Raw genomic sequence first — 17,356 nt, 5'->3', positions numbered from 1 at the left:
TTTTGGGGATCCCTAAAGATGAATATTTGTTTTCTTCAAATTATCCGAGAGCTCTCTGAGAGAGTGGTCTGTTTTTGCTCTCCATTTCTCTTCTTCTTTGAGGGTTTGGGAGCATTTGAAAGCTTTGTCTTCAATGTCAGAAATCCTTTTTTCTGCTTGCTCCATTCTGTTACTGAGGGATTCTACTGTGTTTCTCAGGTCTTTGAGGGATGCAACTTCTTGTCTCAATGTGTCGAAATCTTTGGTCATTTGGTTTTTGAATCCGTTGAATTCTTGAGATAACTTTTGGAATTCTAATTCGATCTTATTTGCTATCCAGATCCTGAATTCAATTTCTGACATCTCAGCTATTTGTTTGTGCATGGTGTCTTGTGCTGTTTCTGCCCCATTGATCCTTGGGGGAGTTGATCTACTCTGATTATTCGTATTGCCAGAGTTTTTCTGTTGATTTAGCCTCATGATTGTTTTTCACCATTGCCTCTGGCTGTCCTCAGAGTTGGGGAGGTGTCTCTCCAAGATTTGACCCCAGCAGGATCACTGTATTGTTGCTGGATCTTTGTAGGGAGCGACCCTGTGTAGTTCCTCTGGGGCTGCTCTAGCTAGGGAGTTCTGGTTGTGGAAGCAGCTCTGGTTTGTGACACACCCGGATCCAGCAACAGGGCTGGGGGTGGGGCACACAGTTCTGGGAGTGCCAGGCACCCAGTGACTTTGGCACAGAGAGCCCAAGGCTCCAGCAGTCTCTGGCCAGGAGAAGAGCTCTGCACAGAGGCAGGGAGGGCTCCATAGGGCACACAGCTACCAGAGTCCCTGTCCAGATGAATGGGCTAGTGTGGAACCTGGGAGGACACAGGAGGGAGGATGCAGGGTTGCGTGGCTTCCGCAGTTCCTGGTTAGGGAATGTGGAGGCCCGGTGGGAGCGGGCCACGGGTCGGGGGTGGCTGCACAGCTCTTATGGAGGTCTGGGTGGTGCCAAGCCCAGGAGTTTGAGGTTGCTATGAGCTGTAACGTCACGGCACTCTACCCAGGGCAACAGCCCAAGGCTCCAGTGTGTCAAAACCGTCTCACTCTGCCCCTAAGGATTAAGGCTGTAAGGCAGCTCAGTCCCTGCCTTTAGGCTGCTCAGTCAGTAGGTTACTTTGACCTGCCCAATCCTTGCTCTGAGACCCTGAGAGCGGAGCTTGCCGGGGCAGTTCTTTCACAATGGCTTCCTGCACCCAGCTTAGTGGCTCAGTCTGGGGCCCCAGACAATGCCCAAAGTTCTCCACACTCCTGCTCAACCTCTCCCCAAGGCAGTTCAACTGAGTGCCAAGTCCAAGAACACCGAAACAGTCACAGGTAAGGCCTTTCTGGTTTGTAGTCTCACTGCTGCTTGTACTTACGGTTGCCAGCGTGATTAGGTCGATCGAACACACGCAACCACTTGCCAGTTTTCCACTGTTTTTGTCCTCCTCTTGGGGTCCAGAAGTCCCTTGCTGCCTCCCTGTATCTTCAAAGGGATGATTATAGGCAGATCCCACCAGCCAGAGATGCCTGGAGTCTTATCTCCCCAGACTTGCTGTTCCCAGTTGCAGGGAAGCTGTTACTCGGCTGCCATCTTTAATCTCTCCACCTGTAAAACTTTTAGATAGGCCATGTGCAGTGGCTCACACCTATAATCCCAGCAGTCTGGGAGGCTGAGGTGGGTGGATCACCTGAGGTCATAAGTTTGAGACCAGCCTGTGCAAGAATGGGATCCCATCTCTAAAAAATAGCCAGGCATTGTGGTGGGTACCTATAATCCCAGCTACTTGGGGAGCTGAGGCAAGAGAATTGCTTAAGCCCAAGAATTTGATGTTGCTGTGAGCTGTGAGCTGTAATGCTACAGTACTTTACTGAGGGCAACATAGTGAGACTCTGTCTCCAAAACAAAAATAATAATAATACATAACAATAAGTAAACAACAGGGAATTCACATTTTGGGGATACGAACAGACACAGGGGAACATGGATCCTACCTCCTAGGACTCTAGTCAGAAGTGACTGTTTCCACAAAGATGAGCTGGACTTGTTCTGTCTCCACCCGCGAGTGATTTGTTGCAATCCTCAACATCTCCAGAGCCCTGATACATAAATTCTTTTACTGGACCTCTCAAATGTCAGTCCCATTTCGTAGATTAAGAAACTAAATCAGGAAGTCAGGAAGAAACCTGACTTCCTCGACGCCACACAGCTCCCTGGTTTCCTTGAAAATCAGCCACTATCTGATTTTCTCTATTGTCCTTCTTCTCTATGGGTTACTGGACCTAAACCTCGAGAGAAGGTTCGGACCTTTCTGCTACAAGATGAATATAAGTAGTACAAGAGAGAAAATGGATCCCTGCATAGAAATGTGGTACATCCAATCAAAGAGAAAAGGTATCTGGGAGTTAGTGTCAGGCAAGGAATAATGAGAAATGCTGAGGTTGAAAAAAATGATGCGTTCTCCAGGTCCATGATATCCAGTGAAAGAGCAAGAATGTCCCTTGAAACAAACATTGCATCTGGCACAGGATGTGATGACAAAGGGAATGAGGCCATGTGCTCAACATGATGGTACAAAAAAGAACATTGAAATGAAGTTACTCATGTCCTTCTGGACACAATTTTGGTGTCTCTTTCTCTAGAAGATGTTCCCTGGCCCCCCAGACTGGACAATAGAGCACTCTTCTGTGCCCTCGTTGTTTCCTATTTCCTTTTAACCCAGCATTTAATAGTTGGTAGAGTAATTTCAATTTAATGTCTCCCTGACTAGACTATGATATCCTTGTCAGAGACTAAGTCTAAATCATTCATGAAAATCACTATCATGATCACAAACTGAGCCATGATCCTGACCACATTTTAGCCTGGCCTTGGCCAGACACTGGAGCTGGATCCCTGGTCTCCAGTGAGTCCTAATCTTGGCCACAGACTGAGTGATCCTGGCATCAAGCTGAGCTCTGATCCTGGCTGATCAGACCCTAAATCTCTTCATACTCTCAATTTTGATTTTGGTCATGACCTAAGCTCTGACCTTGGTGCAGGGAAAGGTCTAGCCATAGATTGAATCCTAAACCTGGCTCCAGATTGAGTCCTGACCCAGTACTTCTCCTTGTTTTCCCGTTTCAGCCTCGCACCTCTATTAGACCTTGAGCACTTTCAAGGCATGTCAGCCCTACAAGCTGGCACAGGGTGTAGACAATAGGCTGCTGACCAGGGCTGGTTTGCCGAGTGACCATGCCCTGATGAGAATATGTTCACTGTGGCTACACTGGGGGAGAAACAACCAATAAGGTCCATTCATAGAAGAATTACTCGATTGCCTCTCCCTGGGCCACCTCTGTGATCAAAGACCATTTGAGCAAAAATTTCTCTTTTTGCAGGCAACACAAGAGAATCCCAGGTAACAGAATCTGCTTCTCCTAACCAGCAGTCTGCTAGAAGTGGCAGAACAGTCAGGAACTTGAAGGCAAAGAAAGTGAGAAGAAGTACTTTTGCCTTCCCAGGCAGAAAATTAATTATAAAATCAGATTGTGTTACCAGAATTGTTTATAGCTGTGTTTTAAGGAATTGCCATCTTCTGAATCTAATAGATGGAGCAGTCGGAGCTTGACTGCTATAACAGTTTTTAATTTGTTTGGAAATTAGTCCAAATAATGAAGAAATGCTTTTCAATACAACGCGAAGGCAATACAATTGGCACGTCTCCTTTAAACAACGACAACAACACAGTTCTCAGTGTTGAATAATTAAAGAAAAGCATCTGTCAGAAACAGGTTGTGAACCTCTGGATTGGAGCATTGCCATTTCCAAGGGCATACCAATACCTAACAAAACTTCATACTTCGGCATTTAGTTACTTGTATTGCTTACACTTCAAAGTAAACCTGGGAGTCAGGTAGGTGACGTTACCTTTCATTTCAGAGAGAAGAGCCTCTGAAGAAAGGCTCGGAAGAGGGGCCGAACTCTCTCTGGGTTTGGTAAAAGTTTTGCCTTATAAGAAATAGGTAAATGGATTTGCCTGGCAACCTGAAAGGTTTTTGATTTTTTATAATATGGGCAAATCAGTCTGAAATATTAACAATGAAGGATGATATAGACAAAGTCCATGCATTACAGCCTCGTAGCCCATTTTCACATAGATCTGCCCCAGTGTAACTACTTCTGACCTGCTGTGTGATCTTGTGCTTGTGGCTTTTCCTCTCTGAGCCTCAATTAATTCAAGATATTGTTGGTATGTTAACAAGCAGTTGTGAATTAGTCGATTAGTGGTTGTAAGTGTTAGACTCTGGTCAAAGTCAGTCACTGAGCTGTCTTCTGAGATTGCTCCTGTGCTGGTCCTTAGGGTGAGACGTAGCCCTCAGGATGCAGAAGCCACATAGATGGCTGAGCCTTGAAAGATTACAGCATAAAGGCTGGGGAAGCTTCTCTAATTCACCACTAAAGAGGGAGGGTCACTTCTTGGTTTCCTGCTCCAAGAATTCTTTCACTGGGAAATTTCAATGGATTCAAGGATGGTCTAGTGGGGCAGGCTTCTTTATTGAAGCTGAATTTTAATTTTGGGGGGAACAAATTTCAGAAACAGAGCTAGGGGAAGGCCTTCCAGGGAGAACCCAAGCAAAGGTGCAGAGGAGCAGGGCAGGGAGAGGGCAAGGCTGGGGCCATGTCAGGCTAAGGAAGTGGGCTTGCTCTTCTGTCGATTCGGTGCTCTGGAAGTTTGGGGGGGAAAGAGTGGCATTTACTGATATTCTGTTAGGTACTTTACATATATCAGCCATTTAACCCTGTGGGGTAGGTATTATCATGCCCATTTCACAGTTTGAAAAGCTGAAATAAAAAAAGGCAGAAGTAACCTACTGTAGTCATACAGTTAGGTAGGGTGAGAGCCAGGATTTGAGGCCAGTTCCAATGAATTCCAGAGCCCTCATTCTTTCTAGCATAACTTGCTGCCTCCCAGTGCAAAAGTGTGTATGTCTGCCCAGGTGAGCACTTGTGAGGTCGAGCTCCTGGGGGCTCCCACACTGGGCTGAGCAGAAGGGGAGACAAGAGCTGCTGGCTCCCAATTTCCCCTGTTCCTTCCAACAGGAGGCTCAGAGGTCTTTAATATTAGGTGTTCAAGGCAGTGTTCTTCCTTCTTTATTTTATCTCCTCTACTTGCTTCCCCTCCCCTCCTGCCCACTCTCCAGCCTTTTAAGGCCCTCCAAGATGTGTAAGGACAGCCTTCCTCAGTGGCTGACTCTGTCTTGATAAGTCATTTGCATGCACAACGCACAGTGGAGAAATGGTGGAGCTGGGCTGGAATCCAGGCATTTAGAGCTTTTTGCATTGCACTGTTCTCATGCCTAGTACTGTGCCTAGTACATAGTAAGTGCTCAATGAATAGTAACTTGTTTCTCCTCTTGCAGGAGCCAATGTCCACCCCACTGGAGATTCAGAATTTTGGAGCCTGAAGATGCAGTTACTCTCTTTCCCTTTGGAGGAAGCTCTCATCACTGGCTGGATTTCAGTTTTTTCCAGGGGACTAGGAGGCTAGGGTTTCCTCACATCTGCAACTTAGGCTCGGGAGGCTGCGGTCTGAGGGTCTGGCCTCATAAAAAGAAAGTGGCTCAGTCTCAGCTCCAGCAGTGTGAGAGTGTCAGGCTGGAGGCCCTGGCTGTTTTGCATGCAGGATGAGGGCTCCTCTGGTCAATTTGCTTTCACTAATGTCAGGCCCCCATGGCGCTGTCGTCAGTTGCATAGCAACTGGCCGAGCGGTGCGGCAGAGGTGGCCATGCATAAAAGATGGCACATGATGGTGGGGCTCAGGGTGACAATTTGTGAATTTAGATACAGTCGCAGCAGGAATATGAACTGGGCACTCGACAGGTGTGGGGGTGGGTGGCTCTCTTTGTCTCCTCCCAGCTCATCCAGAAAGCCAGGTTCCCCCTGTATTTATAGCGGTCGGGGGAAAGGAAGCAGATGTGGGGAAAGGTGGCTTGACTTCAGGTCCCAGCAAACAAGGGGCTGAGCTGGGGTGGGCTGAAAGGGGAAAGGGAAGGAAACAAGTTAGGACAACAAATCCAACAAGGACAAACAGAGGCCTCAGGGTCCCCAGGGGACCTTTCTCAGGTAGCTGGCTCCCTCACCATTCCTCCACCCCTGTGGAAGGCCTATGAGAGCAGCTGGTCTGCGCACCCCTCCTCTGAGCCTCCTCCATGTCAGTCCTGACATCTGTGGGGGGATGAGGGTGCTCAGTTAGAGTCCAAGCCACTTCCCAATACCTTGGTGGGTGACTTTAAATCCCCATCTCATGCACTACCAGGTGAGCACCCGCTATAAGGCAGGTGTTAACCTGGGGGCTGGAGACCCGACATTGTAAAATTCACTTCCTGGCCTTGAGGCCCTGATGTTTAAAAGGATGAAATTATAATCTAATGCCCTGAGTGCAAAAACAGCAGACCAGGGAGGGGGCAATTTCTGCCCTGAGTTTTAAAAGGTAATGTAGCGACTTGTCAGGAAGGCAAGGAATAAAGGGGTCCCAGGCAAAGGAAACAGCACAGGCAAAGGCACAGGTGTGAGAGCCAGCGGGTATTCTCAGCAGGAAGTGGAGAGAACTTAAAGGTGTTCGAGATGGTCGGAGAGTAAAATATAGTCTTAAAGAAGACATGCCTGGTAATCTCCTCGGGTCTCCATGGATGTGTGGCGTATCTTCCCGCCCGCCCCGCCCACCAGCCAAAGGTGTAACAAATCAAGTGATCATTGATAGCCACCTGAAGTGCCTGGAAATCCATCTGACCCAAATTCTTTATTTTAGAGGGGAGGAAGCAGGCCCAGAGAAGAGGGGGCATTGGCGGAGGCCTCCCAGGTGAAGGCAGAGGAAGGAGGAGAGAGGATCACAGGAAGTAGGGTTTATGGGTACTCACCTGAGGTTCTGATATGGTGGGAACACAGTGGTTTCACGAATAGAAAGAAATTTCTTCAGGAAGAGCTAATCTGGGAAATAACGAATGCAAAAATCACCTTCAAATGGAAACTCCGTGAGGGCAGGGAAGTTTTTTGTCCTGCTTGATAGCAACAGAGCCTGGCACAGGCAGGTTCTCGCCAAAGAGCTGTTGAATGAATTAGTTCTTTCTTGGTCAGGGTTTTGACACTCATTTTATTTCATCTGACCCAAATCTCTGAGTTAGATACTGTATCCCCACTTTTCAGATGAGGAGCAGGAACTGGCCCCAAACCACACTTGGCCTCAGATCTTACACTATTTTCTGATTAGTGACACCATATCCTCGCACCTCCACATCTCAGACTGAAGTGAATTTGGGGGTAATTGTGATAATAGCAACAGACAAAATTACTGATGTCAGGAGTTGGGCTTGACAGGTTGGATTTGGGGGTAATCACTTCAGGATAAGTATCTGAGACAAAAGAAGTAATTTGGCTGAAACTTTGCTTGGGCTTCCCTGAATAGGATGACATGTAGTATATCCAAATGGAACCTCCAACAGGCAGGGTGACTTCTCTCATGCCTCAGCACACTTTTTTTTTTTTTTTTTTATCATTCTTGAGAATCATATGTGAGTTCAAATCCCAGCTCAGACACTTATTTGCTAAATGACCTTGGGTAATTCATTTTGCCTCTGTTTGTCAGTTTCCTTCTCTGTGAAATAAGGAGTTGTTATGAGAACCATATAAATTAATTTATGTGAAGTGTTTAGAACAGTGCCTGGTACATGATAAGTGCTTCTTCCTAAAGTCTTGATGTTATACTGAAAACATAATAATTATTGGAGCAGAGGGGAGGAATGCAATTGGGAAGATGGAGGCGTAAAGGCCTCTTAAAGGATCTGATCACATGGGTTGAATATAGAAAGACACAGAAGTTAGCCAGGTCAAAAAGTAGAGTGGAAGGGTGTTCCAGACAGGGAGAAGAGTATTGTTGAACTTCAGAGGCTCCAAGCTTTCTTTAGCAGGTAAGGAAACCACAGTGCAAAGAAGGTAACTTCCTTGTTGAGGGTCACACAGCAAACAGTAGCAGAAGGAAAGGGAGAGTTCTGGGTACCCCAGAGGGCAGGATCTTCAGATGAACACGGCCTCATATGCTCTCTGTGAGGGCTGTCTGGAATGCAGAAGGCAGGGAAAGGCAGACAGGTAAGGTGGATCTTCTCCAGTGTCAAAGGGATCAGAGAGGAAGCTGGGTTCTGCTTGATCTTTGAGCTTCTGACTGGAAAAAGGGGAAAGGTGACTTCAAGTGGGGCTGGGGCCTTGCATCTCTGGTGGTGGAGGGGCTTATCAAGCTTCTGTGAAAAAGAAGCTTTTCTGAGAAAAGGCCCTGGGCTGTGGTGAGAATGTGTGATCTGGAATCGGTAGCATGTGCCTGGTCTGTTTAAGGGTGCTTAGAAGAGACAAACACCTCCACTGTCCACATCCCCCTGTACATTTCTAACAGCCTTTATATCCTTCATGTGCTCTGGCCCCTGTGTGTGTGTGGCGGTGAGCGAGGATTATTATCCCTTCTTTCCTGGGACCTCCATGGAAAGTCCTTGGGTGAGGCCTTCACTGACATGAGCACAAGAATGTTGAAGTCTGAAGACAGATTGTGTCCAAAGACGAGCTTTGATTTTTCCTGAGAGGTATAAATCACAGTGGCCAAGGGTTCTGATCTGGTGGCTTCTTAGGGACAATTGTTGCAGTCTAGAGAAAGGCACCAAGGGCCTGAGGATTCACATCCCTGCTCTACCATACCCTGAGTGCCTAACCTTGGCCAAGTTTCTTAACCTTCCTCCCTTTCCTCATCTGTAGAATGGAAATAGTTACAGCGCCAACCTCGGGATTACTGAGAAGATGAAATGAGGCTGTGCATGTAAAACACTTGGCAAATGGTCGACCTGACACAAAGGAAGTGCTCGTTCAGCGTGAGCTATTGTAGCAGGATCTCAAATTTAACTCACATTCCAATCCTGATCTGCAGAAAGAATGCATTATTTTTTTCTATTGATGACCTGGCCTTCCTTCTGAGCTTTTGCTCTTGTGTTTGGTTATGACCTGGATAAAATTCTGGTTTTATTTTATTTTTTAAATGTCAGAGGCTCTATGTTAACTTCATCTTTCTCTTGGAATTCCTTCTAAAAGATTCTCACCTTCACGCTAATTAAATGGGGCAAGGCTCATGTACTTGGAGAAGCAAAAGAGAATGCTGCATTAACAATTTCCAAAATACTACCTTAGTTACTCTTTTTGTTATCAGAATAATGATGCAGGACCCATCACCCACTGCAGGTTGTGGTTTGGGTAGCAGCCCATCTTACATTCTGAGGCCAGAACAAGGCCTGGGCTACTCAGGGCAGAACTGCTAGAGTGGGTCTCTGGAGGACACCTGCCTGGGCTTGCAGAAGCAGCTGGTCACAGATGCCCTCCCTTCACAGAGGACCCTGCTCTCCACACTGGCCCCATCTGCACCCACTGCTGTCATGCCCTGTGCCAAAGGGACTCGCCACCTCTTCAGATCCCAGCCACCTGACCTCCAGCTGCAGCCCCGTCTAGTTTTCCGAGCACTTTTCAGAGACTTCTGCCAAGAACAGTTAGCAGAGAAAAGCAGCAGCACCAGCGGCTTGTGTTATGTGTTGTTATTATTTTTTTTTTAAAAAACACCCTAAAAAGCAAAAAACAAGAAAGCTATTCCCGTCTCTCCTTCTGAAGACTATCTTCTGATCAGTCTCCAACTGTCTTTCACCTACCTTCCACAGAACCCAGACTTAAGTCCGATGGAGAGCCCCAGGGGCCCTAGAGGAGTGACCTGGAGGTGGCTCCCCACAGATGTCACCATTGGGCTGGGCTGGACCCTGAGGAATCAATCAGTCTGCAGGCTGCCAGAACTCCCTGTCTGAATACAGCCCCTCCCCACACGTCTGCAGCCTTGGCCTGGACAGTGTCTGGAAGAGCTCCGGGCCACTCTGACTCAGCAAATGGTGGAATGACCAGCGCGTAATTTTAGATGGTTTGAGGTGACTGCTAGCAAATTTCTAAACCTTTCTGTGCCTTAGTCTCCTCTCTCTAAAGTGATACTAGTGCTATGCCACACAGGGTTATTACGAGAATTAAATGAGGTTTTAAAAAAGTTTTTGGAGAAGCTTCTGACACATAGAACATGTGATGTAAATGTTAATCAAATAAAATGGAAAGGTCATAGCATTGCACGGTGCTAACTCACAAGTGAGAAAGTGCTTTCCATTTAATTCTTCTTTCAGTCTGTCTGATTACATCGAGAGGTGCTTACGCCTTGGTTTTGCACTAATACATTTTAAGCACTGCTCTAACATTTGCTTTTTCCCTAATAGGGGCAGGCTTTCGACGCAGAGCTTTCGTCAGGCAAGCACGGCTCTAGAATTTAATAATTTTGTTTTGTTTTCAGTTGTAATTACTTTTATGTTCACTTTCTCTTCTGGGCATGTATTATTGGTTTTCCTTTTATGATAGTGATATAATATTCATTCAAGATACAAATTGAGTAAATATAAAAAAAAACCTAGAAAATAAAATGATATTGGTGACTTGTGGTCGTGGCAAAAATAGGGATCCTGGGAAGTAAATCGCAGAAGTTAAGGAAACACAGAACTAGACAGTGTATGACATCTCTCATGGAAAGACGCCCTCCCGAAGGCCCGGGTCATCGAGTTTTGGACATGTTTTATGGAATGTTTCTTTTTGCCTCTGTCCCGCATGGGCCCAGCCTCGCAGAGCCACCTTCACCATGCCCAGTACCCATGGCCGGCTCTCCCGATAGGCCCCAGGCTGATGCCTCCTAAGGCTCTGCCTCTGCAGAGGTCTCTCTCCCCTTACTCTCTCTCTCCCTCTTTTAATCTTCTTGCCTGGCAGAGTGGCTGTAAATTACCACATTAATTTCCAAATCAAGCCAAGTTCCATAGTAACAGAACGGCTTCCATCTAGACCTGAAAAGATTCATTAGGAAGTTGATTCGCTAAGTGCCCTCAACTTACTTCACAGAACAGCTGCATTTACCCAATTCTGGTCGCTCTCCAGGGGCTTGGGCTCCAAGTAGCTATGATGCTGATGATGGTGCTGCCAGGGTGAGTCCTTCAGTGGGAAGGGTGGGAACACCCGAGAGCTTCAGGAACAGTGGGATATAGGCCTCAGGCAGCCATTAGAAATCTGGGCACTGCAGGAGGCTGGTCTGCCCGTCCTCCTGAGACTCCTGGATTCCTGTTCATTTCATACTATTTGTGGGCAGACTGTTAAGCCTGCTGGGAGATGTGGCTGGGGAACACTTTAGGAACGTTTTGAATGTTTAGAACGCTTTGGCAGGCCCCAGGATGCTGGAAAAAGTGGGAGACACAGGGTACCTCAACTTCTTCATGTCCAGGAGGACTGAGAAGTCAAGGAACATACTTCACTGTTAAAAGGGTCCAGTAAAATATGTATATATTTATTTATTTGAGATTGACTCTTACTCTGTTGCCCTGGTTAGAATGCAGTGGTGTCTTCATAGCTCACTGCAATTTCAAACTTCTGGGCTTAAGTGATCCTCCTACCTCAGCCTCCCAAGTAGCTGAGACTACAGACGCCCACCATCTATTTTTAGTAGAGACAGGGTCTTGCTCTTTTTCAGGCTGGTCTTGAGCTCCTGACCTCAAGTGATCCTTCTGCCTGAGCCTTGCCATCACACCTGGCCCCAGTAAAATATTTATTTTTAAGTAATTTTCTGTGTAAACTGTCCCCCATGGGATATTCTTTCGAAGCCTACGTATTCTCATGTATAAACGGGATGATAATGCCTTCTCACAGAGTTGCTCTGAGGCCTGAACGGGATAATATATGTAGAGTTCTTAGCACAGGACCCAGGATGAGGTTAGTTCTCCATATCCCTGATGAGGATGGTGAAGGTGGCGATTCACAGTCTACATTTCTGCTAACAGCACCGTTATTTCTCATCCCTGTCTCTTGGAACTTCCTCATTCAGTAAGAGAACAGATCCTGAAGTTGCCTTTTCTGAAGCATCTCTCTGTTCCACCACCTCCTCTTCAGCCCAGGGGAAGAGTCCTGCACCACTGCCCTGAAACTCCATTTTATTTGGATGCATGGAACAGATTTCTAACTGCTGTCCCTGGTCAAAGTTAAGATGATCAAGTAAAGCAATCCCTCCTTCCTCCCCACTCCCTCCCTCTAAGCAGTCCTGGGTAAGCTCTGGAGTGGTTCTAAGGACGACAGACGTGGAGTCTGATGAAGATTTTCCACTCACTGGCTGTGAGACTCTGGGCAAGGAACTTGACTTCTCTGAGCCTGCATTTCCTCATCTATAAAACTGTGTGATTCTGCTTCTCACCTAATGAAGTATTATGATGGTAAATGAGATTCTGTTTGTGAATTGGTTAGCCGAGGGCCTGGCCCAGAGTAAATGTTAGCTACTCTGTTCATTTGCTTGGGCGGGGCCTGGTGCTGGGCATGGGGCCCAGAGCTGGGAACAACTCAGTCCCTGCCCTCCAGGTGCTCATAGATGACCGAGATGGATATTGAGGAACAACCAGAGCTCAAGGTACTAGAGGTGGGTGTGGGGGCTCTCCAGGAAGACTTCTTAGCAGAGACCACACAGAGACTGGTGGGACTGGCCATGTAGCATAGCAAGATACTTAACCCTATTCTAAACACATTTTGATGCCAAGGCCTGAGCCCACATTTCCTGCAGAAACCTGAAGAGCGTGTAGTTAGACCAGGCCAATATGGAAGACTTCTTGGGAGAAGTGACTTTAAGATAGATTGTTTATTTTTTAATTTGAGAAAATATTTTGAGAAGACACTGTGTGTTTATTGCTTTCATATACTTTCTATGATTCCATTTAACCATGAGAGAGGCAATAACAACAATAGCTGACAATCACTGAAGTACTCTAAGTGCTTGTCGTATATTGTCTTATTTGATCCTCAGATAATCCCATGAGGTTTACACGACTTGTTTTCCCATTTTACCGATGAGACAGAGGCTCAGAGAGGTCACGCAGCTCAGGATAACACATCTAGGAAGTTATGTTGCCCAACCTTATAGCCTTAAGTCTTCACCATCATACTAGGTTCCCTGGCATCAGGAGATCCAATTTGCTGATGGGAAAACAATGGCTCAGGGAAGTGGCGATCAGTTCGAAATGGAGTTTCAGGGCAGTGGTGCAGGACTTGGGACTGGCCCTAGGGAAGTTGAGGGAAAGAACCAAGATGCCACCACTCCTAGAAGGGCACCCCTTTTGGCAGTGCCTAGTTTGGGGGAAGCAATTACCCTATCTATGCTGAAACAGCTTCAGGCCAGTGTGCAGCCTTCCCCAGCAGCTGCCCAAAGTCAAAGCCTTCCTAACGGTGTTTGTATTTGCATTACACCTCCCTGCAGCCTGCAGTGGGGAGGGGCCCCTCGTTTTAATTTGCCAGAAATTAATAAGTCTGAGTGGAGAAACATCACACATTGGGCTGAACATGGCATTGTCACCCCCTCTAATTTGTTAGACAATACAGGCCTGGTGCAGCTTCCAGCGCACATGAGGAAAAATAAACACATGTATATTAATGACTTTAAAAGATTTCCATTTATCCAAGCGTGTCTCTTTCTTTTTATTCAGCATCTCATCAGATCAATAATTAGTCCCCATACATTTTAATAACTGGAGTTTTCACTTATGATTGTTTTTCATAATTTTGCATTTATGTTTGACAAGTTCAGGAACTTGTTCGGTTTGAAAAGAGAAAAAGAAAGTCAGGGATGGTTTCTCCTTATGCTGTGGTGTCCCACTTCTAAAAGAGGAGTGGAAATGTGAGCTGAGAGGGGCTCATTGGAATCCGGGAGTCTCCTGGCCTGCTTGTATTCTGAGTGGTTCTAACCTCAGGGATGCTGGGGTGGGGGCAGGTGTTAGACGCTTCATTATTCACTTTTTTTCTCCTACAAATTTGTAATTAGCAATAAGCCCTACTCAGAAAGGAGATCCAGTAGGGAAGGTGGGAAGCTCTTCCACATGCTGACGCCAGCTAAACGTGTTTAAGGGGTATTTTTACCAACTATAACAAATGCACCACACCACAGCAAGAGGTTAATAATGGGGGGAACTGTGTGTGGGGGGAATATATGGCAGCTTTAGACTTTCTGCTCATTTTTTTTCTATAAAGCTAAATTAACTGTTCTAAAAAGAATAAATTAAAAAAGGGAGATTTTAGTCTCCCACACATGTCCAACCTTGAGCCTCTATGTCCTTTAGGAAAGGCCATTGTCCTGGTGGTGGTGGGAGGCACCTGATATCCATTGACACCTACTTTACAGCAGGTCCTTTCTCCATCGCCATCAGACCCAGGATAACACTGTCCAGCAGGAACTGTTGTTCCACTTTACAGAAGAGGGCACATGAATCACCCTGGGGCACACAGCAGAGAGTCCTCTGAATTGTGTGGTTGGTCTGACTTTGGTGTCCACGCTCCTTTTAAGGAACCTGGACCTCTCATGTCACTCCTTTCCATTCTTCTATTGTGACCTAGAACATGTGTGTGCCATTTCTTCTGAGAAGCCTCTCCGGGCCCCTCTTGTGTCCTCTCTGGCCTCCCCGCCACTGTGCTTCCCTCGGTCGCGCTGCTGGTCTGTGCCGCAGGTCTATACGTCAATGCTCCCTATCTGCACCGGTAGGTTGTCATCCTCTGCTTACCTCACGTCTCCCCCTTTAAAATCTGGGCTTCTCAGGGTGAGGCCTCTACCTTATTTATCTCTGTGTTTCCAGGTCTTGAAAATAAGTATTTGTGGGAGAGAGGGAAGGAGGAAGAGAGGTAGGAAAAGAAGAATGGATCAAGCAGATTCTAGAGTTTTAGTCTTTCTCAATGCAGCATATTCTGGCTGAATGAAGAAAATTCATTTCTCTTTCCGATCTTCTTCTTTTTATTTTTTATGCATGTGAAGGTTTTTATTTATTATTAAAGGATTATTATTATTTTTTAAATGAACTGTGCTCTCTGAGCAAGGCAAAGTCCGCTACAACACAGTCTTTATTTTCTCAGGATTTATAATGGAACTTGAGAGACACATACATAGAAATTTGTTAAATAGCCAAATAACAGAGCTTATTTTTAAGCAGAGGGGAGAGTGAGAGACTTAGTTATTAAGCATCTGCGATGAGCCAGGAACTGAGGCACTTTACATACATGATCTCATTCTGTCCTCACACCTGTGCAGTGGGCATGACAGCCTCCTCCTTATAAACAAGAAGACTGACACTTGGGTTGGGGGGAACCGAATGACTCGTAGAACTAGCAGACAAGTAAGATGGGTCAGAAGGCTCTCAGATTTGTCAAGTTCCCAAAGTGTATTCTTAGTCAAGTTCCAAATGAAGAGAATAGTCAACACAAAGTATATGGACTCCCAGGAGTAAGGGAGGCAGAAGGAAGAGGCCGTGCTGCTCCCACAGCTCCTGGCCTGCTCAGCTGCCAGCCCCAAGGCTCTCTTGCATCACACAGGCCCTGCACCATCTGGAAGCTGGAAGGGTGGCTTTCGTGCTCAGCCTCAGTCTCAATCGTGGGTGGGATCTGGAGTTAGGCCTGAGCCTAGCATGTTGGATGCCTGCTTGGGGCCCTTTGACCCACATCCTCCTTTCTTGGTGTTGGTCCAATAGATGCTTGTTTCTGTTTTCATGATGCATCTCCAGTGTCTATAGAGATCTCAGCCTCACCCTCTTCTTGTGTGGTGGACACCTTGATCCTGGAGCTGGGTATTGCCTCTGATTGAAGGAGTAGAAGGAACAATAATGTGTCAGACAATGTCTACTTTGCAGCCCAGCAGAGAGACTTGGCTACAAAGCTATTGGATGGGCTGGAGAGTTAAAGGGGAAAGGTGGTGATCCCCAGAGATTAGTTACTATAAAGGAGCCGTTACTGCTCCCAGGTCTAGAGAAGTAAAAAGGGGAGAGTGGAGGCTGCACCCCTACAAAGACATTCCTAGAATTGACGTCAGTGCAGCTCCTGGAATCCGAGTCCACACTCCCACAGATGACAACAGCCAAAAACGGCTTCAATGTTCTTCCTGCCTTCATATACTCATGTGTGTCCTCCGACTGCAGAAACAAACTGGAACCCACCTGCATAAGTGTCTGAGAAATGTAATCCTCAGAGTTCCAGCCCTGATGGTACATAGAAGCCCAGTTGATCATAACCAGCATAGAAAGGAAAGTGCAGGGGCTTGAGAAACAGATGGCTTTGGATTCAAATCCTGGATCTTTCTTAAGGGTCTTTGGGCAAATTACTCAATTCCTTCTGACTTAGTTTTCTCATCTCTAAAATGGGAATAATTATAATATCTTCCTGATAGGGCTGTGGTGAAGCTTAATTGAGATTATATACTTATCAGAGTGATGGTCTATAGAAAGTACTCTATAAATGTTAGCTTCTGTTTGCAGGAATGTATTTCAGTTCACTTCCATTCCACTTATACACAGTCCTTTATTTCCTGAACTGCTCATTCTGCTTCCTTGTCATTACAAGAGCACCTTCCTGCCTCTGCTGCATCGAAGTTGGATCCTTCCCAAAGCTGTGCTATTCCTCACTCTCTTTAGCTCAATTTCCTCGGTGATCCCAAGAAAGTTAACAGGTTTAAGCAAGAGCACAGAACCACTATGTGCCCAGATCTGTGATCTCCTTGACTCTCCACAATAACCATTAAGGTAGGAATTATTGATCCCATTTAGCAGAGAAGACTGAGTCCTAGAGAAATTTTAGGTTCAGGAGACCCACCTTCTGCTTTCCATCTACTCCTGTCTCCAACACCCCATAGTAGGAGTTGGAGGGCAAGATTTCTTGGGTGGTGCCCAGCTCCCTTCAGCATATTTTCTGGGCACCCACGGGTAGTGGGCACAGAGCCAGGCAGCCAATGCCAAGCCCATCCTGTTTGGAGTCAACTCACGAGACTCACGCGGCTAGGAGGGGGTTGGCAGCAGGAAGAGGATGGTGTGAGAAAAGAACATCTCATGCTCCCCTTGCCCACGCATGAGCCGCTCCTGGAGAAGTTGAATTCAGACACTTTATTCTGCTTTCTGGCTTTTCAAATGTAATATTGGGCTGGTTCCAGTTCAATCCCACTTCACGTGGGTTTATTGAGTATCTACACAGATGGGTCAGGCCCACGGTCTGTCCTGGAGGAGCTCACAGTCTGGAGAGGCAGATATGTAACAGCAAAGATGACACTGTTGGGCCAGTGCTATGTCAGCAAGGGAACACAGGGAGGGGGGTCCTAATTCTGCCTGGGGGGCTGGGGAAGACATCTCAGAAGAAGCGAGTGCTGAGCTAAGCCTTGAAGGAAGCAGAGGAGCTAGGGAGTAGAAGATTGTGACCCAGGCAGAGTGACCTGAATATGCAAAAGCC

At 46.5% G+C, this 17,356-nt stretch overlaps 1 long non-coding RNA gene across 1 annotated transcript in view; it reads left to right on the top strand.

The window, feature by feature from the left end:
- The window catches only part of LOC128575213 (uncharacterized), a 34,170-nt gene that overhangs the window by 6,730 nt on the left and 10,084 nt on the right, over positions 1-17,356 (top strand). Inside the window, exon 2 of the long non-coding RNA XR_008376947.1 lies at positions 9,721-9,978. This is a non-coding gene — a long non-coding RNA (uncharacterized LOC128575213). The remainder of the gene's footprint in view (positions 1-9,720; positions 9,979-17,356) is intronic.

Source organism: Nycticebus coucang, chromosome 22, assembly GCF_027406575.1.
Source record: "Nycticebus coucang isolate mNycCou1 chromosome 22, mNycCou1.pri, whole genome shotgun sequence".
In the NCBI taxonomy this organism is placed as follows: Eukaryota; Metazoa; Chordata; class Mammalia; order Primates; family Lorisidae; genus Nycticebus; species Nycticebus coucang.
Note: the sequence above shows the minus strand (reverse complement) of the source record. Positions and strands in the feature narration are given on the sequence as shown.